Here is an 8242-nt window from a genome sequence, read left to right on the forward strand (position 1 = left end):
TGATCCTAAAAATGATAAAATATTAAATATATAACCCATATATTTGGGATGAAGATAAAGATAAAAATATCTTTGTGGAAAATCAATAATACCTGTGAGCTTTTTTCAATTTTTAAATTTTAATATAAAATCTAACGTTATCAAAACAATAATTGAAACTGTTTTGGTGTTAATAACTGTTATAATTTGGGTTACTATTGGTTAATACGGGTGTTCAGTACTCTTGAAATAAATAATTTTTTTCCGTAGACTGAGCCATAAAATAATTGTTAAGCTGAAAAAAAAATGTTTAAAAATGATTTTATTTTTAAGACAATATTTATTTTTTTACCTTTAACTGACTGTGAAATTTTTCCTGTTAATAATATTTATAGTTATAATAAAACAAAAAATAAATAAAAATAAAACTAACTTAAAATATAACTACAAAATCGAACTGACCCCAAGAAATATATACAAAATGACCGCCAAAATGAGTTTAAAAACAGAACTATTTGGGTTTTGGGTTAACCAGAATTTTTTATTCAGGTCTTGGTTAATTCGGGTGTTTTGAAAGCAGAATCATTTGGGTGTTAGGGGTTTCGGTTGATTCGGGTGTAAGGCATTTGGCTTTAATGGATTGGCAGTTTGCGAAAGGGAAAAAATAATACGACCGACGAATTTATTGTGCATTGCAGCCCTTTACTGCGCAAGTATCCTTTCGAATGTCTTTTATTATTGTTATTATGCATCATACTTACAGTGTACATCGATATATTTCAAATCAACATTTTCAAAAAAATTATCTACTGAAAAATAAATTACACTCTACTATCTTTGTCTACAGGAGAGGAGGTCTAATTCATAAAACACAGTTAGTCTTATCCACTCTATAATTTATAACAGAAAAGCGCAGTTCTTATTTGAAAAACAGAAGTTGTATCTCCACAGCGCGAACACTCCTCAAGCAGATAGTACAAAAAAAAAAAAAAATTAAAAATATTTGAATACCTATAATATATAGTATGGTCTTTGAGATAATCGACAAGTTTCGAAAATCTGATTTTATTCCGTACAACACACTATTGAATAAAAGCGTGGTGTTTATGAATCACCCGGTACACTTTGTTTGCACAAAATAGGCCATAAAAGCATACAACGTTTTAAAACCAATAATGGAAAATAAAAATAAAATGTATAAAATATAATGTATATGACACGCATGAACATTATGTCGTTCTGCAGACTTGGGGCCGTTGCAGCGGAATATGGACCGTCGTCGTCGTTCGGCGGAAAGAAAAACATTGTCCTCCCCGCCCGCGCCGCCACCAGCCGGACGAGACCATATAGCGTATCCTTGGAAACCGGCTGGCGCCAGTGGCGTCGCGACGCGCCAATTACGACGCCACAGTTTGCCCCTTCGGTTATTATTGTTATACACATACATACACATATACACGTACATATATATATATATATATATGCACATTATACATAAACAAATACACGCATACACACCGACGTTGGACTTGTGTGCAAGCGTATAGTAGAGGTCTGTCCCGGGCGTATATTACTCATTGCGGCTTCACCCTCCCCACCAAGCCATCCCCTCACCGCCGCCGCCACTTCGGCGATACATCCAAACTCCGTAAAAACTATGACTAATACTATGAGCCGTTCGCCCCTTTTATCGATATTATACAATAATATTATTATTATTATTATTATAACTGTAATATTTTTCTGTTCCCGTAAACTTAAATATTATATTGTTATTATTTTCGTCCGGCGAAAAAACGACACGGTTATCCTATTATGCGCCAATACGATGATATTGATATATATATATATATAGCCGTTGCTGCTGCACACGTCGCACACGTACATAATTATAGCAAATTATGGACTTATGGAGTGTAAAATACGGGAACATGGTTCTTATATGTACCTATACTGTTATTATTTTTTCTCGGCGACACGACTATTAAGGTTATTGGCGTTTCTGAAATACATCACGTCTAAAAGATTTAAACTAAATCTTTGAAGTGTCGTACATATGAAAGGCTTATGTCCGTCGAATTGCATGTGATCAATCTATATGAGTATGTAGTACCTACTATGAACATGTCATATTTTCTGGATAAGGTTCGTCTCTTTGAGTAGTCGAAGAAAACCCGATGTCGTCTCTGGGTTGGATGTTAGTATTTCATATGGATTGTTGCGGATAAGCATCAGATTATAATATTATTATTATGATGTCTGCGCCTATTGTGTATACCGGTTACCGGTGGTTCTCAGCGGAAGTGGTGGAGGTGAACTGTGGGGCAGTGAACTTGATTCGGGAGGTAGGGGGGGCTGTAAATACATGTTTTGAAAAAAAGAGGGACGATGAGCGTGTTCACGTAAAAACGTACACGGTGCGACCTGAAAATAATACATACTTGATAATCCATACATAATAACTAGCAGTCACTAATAGGAACTATGTGAGCAATGCACATTGCACAATGTAACTTATCTTTGATTGTTTTCAAATTTATTGTCTTTATTATTTTGGCGATTGCGCTTGCACATTATATTTTATTTAGGTACTGCTTCATTATCTTGACCAACATTTTTTTGTAGGTACACTGTTCGATCCGAGCATGTTCTATTGGTTTTCGTGAACTTTGTTGCAATTTACAATTTTATTAAATAATATTCAGTCGGTTAAATCAGGAAAAGCCCATACCATAAGTGAAGAGATAATAATATTATTTATTTATTCAACAGTAAAAATTCATGCCGACAAAAACAAATAAGCTTAGAGATATTTTTTTTAAAATAAATTAATTATAAGGTATTCAATTATAAATTCATAACATTATTAAGTTTTTTCAAATGTATAATTTAATTAATTTACTAGTACTATAAATAAAATATATGAAATATAAAAAATAAATAAAAACTTGAGTTATTAGGTCAATTTTTTTTTTAAATTACATAACATAACATTCCATAATAACATAACATGCAAATTATGAAAACCATTAAAATATATAAATAAATTCAATGGCCAATAGGTAAGTAGTAAAAACTAATTTATTATGGTTATATAAAATAATCTCGGGTCATAATAATGATTAAATACTAATTATATTTATAATTATAATCCTAAATAATATGCGAAAAATTGACAGCCAAGAGAGCTTGCCTTCCTCTAGCAGCCCTCGTAAATACGTTTCTGACTGCAGATATTATTCATTCTTCTGTTAACGAGTACCTAACTAACAATAATTTTAAATCGCTTTTTAATCCACGAGTTCAGCTCAGGATATAGTTTTTCGAAAACAATATAATAAATCATTGCATTCAATATTCAGCATACCTAATTCTAAAACTATTTAGCATCCACCACTATCTCGGACAAATGTAATAACGAAACAAAACCGCTGCCCGACTACACTTGGTCTTTGTATCCAGTCCAGCTTTGTTTTTTTAATTTGATACTATTGTTCGACTTTAAATGTTTTTTTCATAAAAATTAATCAACATGGATACTATTTATTTTATTGTATTTTAATATTTCTAGTTTTTTTTTCGTGGAAAAAAATTAAAAATCAATAACAAGATAATATGTATGTTTTAAATAAAAATATATTGCAACTGCAGTACTTATTATATAATATTTATCTGTTTTTTAAGGTTAAAAAAATCATATTACTGCGTTATGGAAATTATATAGAAATGTAATAATGCCATGATAAATACACGACGACAAAAATTTTATGTAAATAAGAATATAATAAAACATTTCCATTTGTTTTTAATGTCAATGTGAATTTTATAATATAAATAATTTCTAAACAACTTTTTGTTTTAGCCTTTGAAGTTCCCTAAATGTAAATCTTTCTTTTTAATATTAAACAGGTAATGTTCAAGTATCATTGCATTTTAAATAGAAACTTAAGAGGAGTCCCTTTCACTGGGTACACTAACTTAAGTTTATTTTTTTACTTTATTCTTTTATCATTCCAGTTGTTTGTTTTACGTGAATGCGTGTATAGCACGAGCATGACCAATACGTGCCTAAGCCAAACAAAACTAACTTCTTGATAATAATTTCCGGACTCTATTGGCAATTTCGCCTTCATTCAAAAGCACTCGACGGAGACAATCATTTGAAAGTTTTGAGTGTCGTCGTAGCCTTTTTTATTTCTCAAGCAAGACAAATCTCAATGAACTTCACATAGCAACGGGATGAAGTGTCCTTCATCTAGTGGTTGAGCTTTTTCTCAGAGACATCGTATAAATGCGAGATTGTACCCCCCCCCCTTCCCCGTAGGTGTGAAATTCCTCGAATTCGGCATGTCGTTTTAATGAAATAGCTTTACTGGAATAATTCAAAAACCAGATGCGTATTCAGTATTCACAAACTCCCAGAGAAAAATAGTCATGAATAAATAGGTACTTTTCCATTTATTATTAATTCAATGACTTTAACGAATAAACCCATAAAACCGTATACATATAAAGTAATTTGTTTTATTGAAGTACATTCCGTGATACAATACAAAATTTAAACGATATTTTTCATTTTTAAAACGTTTTCTTTCTGCGAAAACTTAATACTTGGAAAATATTCTTGTAAACCACGAGCATTATTATAGCTGTATAATATACCTATGCAATTTCGTTGTTTTTAATGTCACAGTTAAAACAAACATATTTTATTATGATCAGATTTGACTGTTTAGCCATCAAATATCTTAGAAAAGCTTAGCTTCCGTATATTGCACATGCCTCTATGAATTTATTTTATTTTATCTTTCTGACATAAAAGCTCCCAAAATAGAAAAATAGCTAGAAAGTATAACTTCTAGTATCTACCCACTCGACTATTATAAATATACTAGATTTATTGCAAAGTCGGTGGAAAGTTGTACTATCCTAGTTTTAGGATAAACTGTAGGCTATAAGCCTATAGCGACATATCACCAATGATTAGTAATGGTTTATAAAATTAAATCTTGTTTTTGTGCTGAGAAAAAAAGTCAAAATACTATTTACAATACACCTACTGGTGACTGGTCCTACCGTTATGACTCATTAGTAATGACACGAGCAACCACGTTTAGTCGTAGTAGTTAACTAAAAATTGATTTTATTAATAGTGGTTATGCGATTCTGTACAAAAATTGTGGTGACTAACTCAATGTTTATGTAAAGTCCCTGTTCACCGTTAACACTTCTTATCACTACTGTTTCCCCAGTCTCAACTACCTCTAACTATAACATAATACATTTTCTAAACAATTTTATTGCAAGACATTATTGACCAATATTTATTCGTCGTACTATTTTTGAGCCTTCCTTGGAAACCAATTTCAATATTTTAATTGCTATTTAAAAAATAATTGAATGATAATAAAGTTTCCAGGCCTAAAAATATTTCTGAAGTCTGAAGAAGAAAAGTCTGGGCAATAAATTCTGAAGTACCTATATACCTATACATACAATGTAATTTTAATCTTATAATAGTAGAAATGCAATTTAGCTCTCTTGGGAGTTTTCGGATCATTTGTATGTAGAATATATAATTTATATTTTTAATTTTCAGCTTTAGCAACAACATGTTCCTAGTTTTAAATCGATTTCACAGTTTCAAATACCTCGAGTGCCTGAGTATATAGTCTGAACTCTGAAGTATACTCTTAAAGTTGGAAGCAAATGATACAAACTCATTGTTAACAGCCTACGTACGTATATTGTATACGACACAATATACATATAACACCAAATGGAAATAAAAGTCATTACAACGGTTATCGACTTGCGATAATATTACAGTCATGTATTTACATTTCCTTTCCTATATAAATATGTCACTGCAACTACATTTACCTCTATTATTGACTTCTGTAGCAGTTCATGATGTTTATCCGATGACTATAATATGCCCACGGCTTTTGCCAGTGCCCACGACATGTTATTTCACTTGAGATTAAAAAATAATATCCTTAAGAACTGCAAAAATGTACTATAGAAATTGGCGTTTCACGCACCTGTAATCGAAATAAATACGTATACGCAGCACAGCCTGGTGTGAAGTACCTGTGGCCGGCACCATCGAAAGTGTACTAATGATCGCATGCCCACCAACATTCGTATAGTGTAATATTATTGTATATACTATAACGGTAACATCGACTTACCGTTTGAAATCATCTGTAAGTACCAATATGACAAATTAACAATTTTGAGGGACCAGAGCAAAAAATATTCTGGGCCCCTGGCCCCTGGATCTAATCCTGGACTTCCCTTGAGTCATGACCCCTGAAGTTGTCTCTATACTATGGTAAAACATTTAAATAAATCACCTTTTCATACCTTTGCACTGATTGTTTACGGATAAATAAAATAAGTGTTTATCTTTCTACTACCTTGCAATCGTATTGTAAGTATATTGCATAAAAAAATAATTTTAATAATTTTCGAAATCATTGTAATTGTAATTTGAAAAAACCTCGTGTAATTTTTTAGGATGGGGGGCACTGGGGGCTCAAAAAGCGGACAATTGCCCTTAATGCTACTCTCCGCCGAATCCGGTCACTACATATACTCAATATTCTTAACATTTTTTTATGTGTTTACTATAAAATATTTAAAAGTTGATAAAATTAAATTGGTTTATTCTTAAGAATTTTGCTAAAATTGAAAAAGTGCTCCAACCGATGCAAAGTAATCTTGTTCATGCATACAAACATCTTTTGATTTTTTAAATCGGACCATTGGTAGTACTTAAATATTTTTGTCAGGCGTATCACGTTGATAAATTTATTTTGGATATTTTGATCTAATTTCCGCGCAGACGGGTGGGTAATACCTATACTAATATGTATGATGTTGGTGATTGGTGGGGAGTATACACAACACTAATGATCTTTTACTACACACACTCAAAGACGAGCAGTGACAGCAAGTGACGAAAGAATTGCCTAAGCACAACTCCTTAAAAATGACACCTTTGCAGGGCCCCTAAGGGAATTCGATCCCGGCTGTGTTTTTTCTACCAAGATATACCCATCGCGTGTCAATATTGTATCCACTTTCTTCGTGACGAATTCAAGTATGTTTTCAGAAATATTATCCTTTAACTACTTTCGATGGTACAATATTGGCAAAAGGTTGATACTTTTTGACAAAAACAAAAAACAAAATAATTAATGTTCGTGTAGAGCCTTATAATAATTGACGTGTGCGGGTGAGCTCAGCTCTTTCTTTTACACTACCTACCACCATACACACTTGTGTTCATTTTATACGTAGGTACACATTTACACGACACGCACGCACTTAGAAATGTGCCTACCTATATGAACTTCTTAAAAACAGTCATTAAATATACATATTATATAATAGTTGTATGTGAGACGGTACTCGGCTGGTCGAAAAAAAAAAACAATTGCCTACCTTTCGTCGCTTTATTATTAAAAAAATCAATTGCATGCAATCAAAAGTATACTTCAACCTGCCTACTTTGTATAAGTAATATATTATAGGTATTACATTATAAGTTACAAGTATACTGTACACGTTAAAAGGGCGTGACTCGTGGTTTCTTAATAACAATATTATTATTATGTTGTATACACTCCACGTGCTATCAGACTGCTTAACTTAAATTTAGTAGAACGATCAAAACCTAATTTCTCAATGGTTGAAAACAACGTGTTTCGTCGTTAAATTTAATGTATAATTCATCAGCTGCAAGTGCGTATACAGCGACTTTGCACAACAAACGAGAAATCCCATTACGGATTAATAATAAAGATATTTTATAATATACTTGTTTTGAAAATAAAGCTCACCTCCGTAAACCCTCAAACTTGTATCGGTAACATGAGAAGTTTTACGTACTAAACATTATAACAAACTACTACCTACCTATATTATATTGAGTAAACAGCGAATATATAACGACTTTAAAAAGTATATGAGGTGCCCATATAAACTCACTACAAATCATAATATTATATTTTTCATTATGGCCATATAATAACCTATACTCGTGCGTTATCGAATTGACGGCCAAAAATCCCATAGGTGGCATTTGGTTGGCAGTGGTAAGGCAAGTTATAGTTTAGCAACTACCTCCCTCCCTCGAGAACAGATACGATTTTCTTTAATTGACTTTTTCAAATAGGTATACATCGGGCTTCATTAATCATTAATTATCGATTGTTATATAGTCCTACAAATATAAAATGTTTGATTTGTAGTT

The sequence above is a fragment of the Myzus persicae genome, unplaced genomic scaffold, assembly GCF_001856785.1.
Source record: "Myzus persicae strain clone G006 unplaced genomic scaffold, MPER_G0061.0, whole genome shotgun sequence".
NCBI lineage: Eukaryota > Metazoa > Arthropoda > Insecta > Hemiptera > Aphididae > Myzus > Myzus persicae.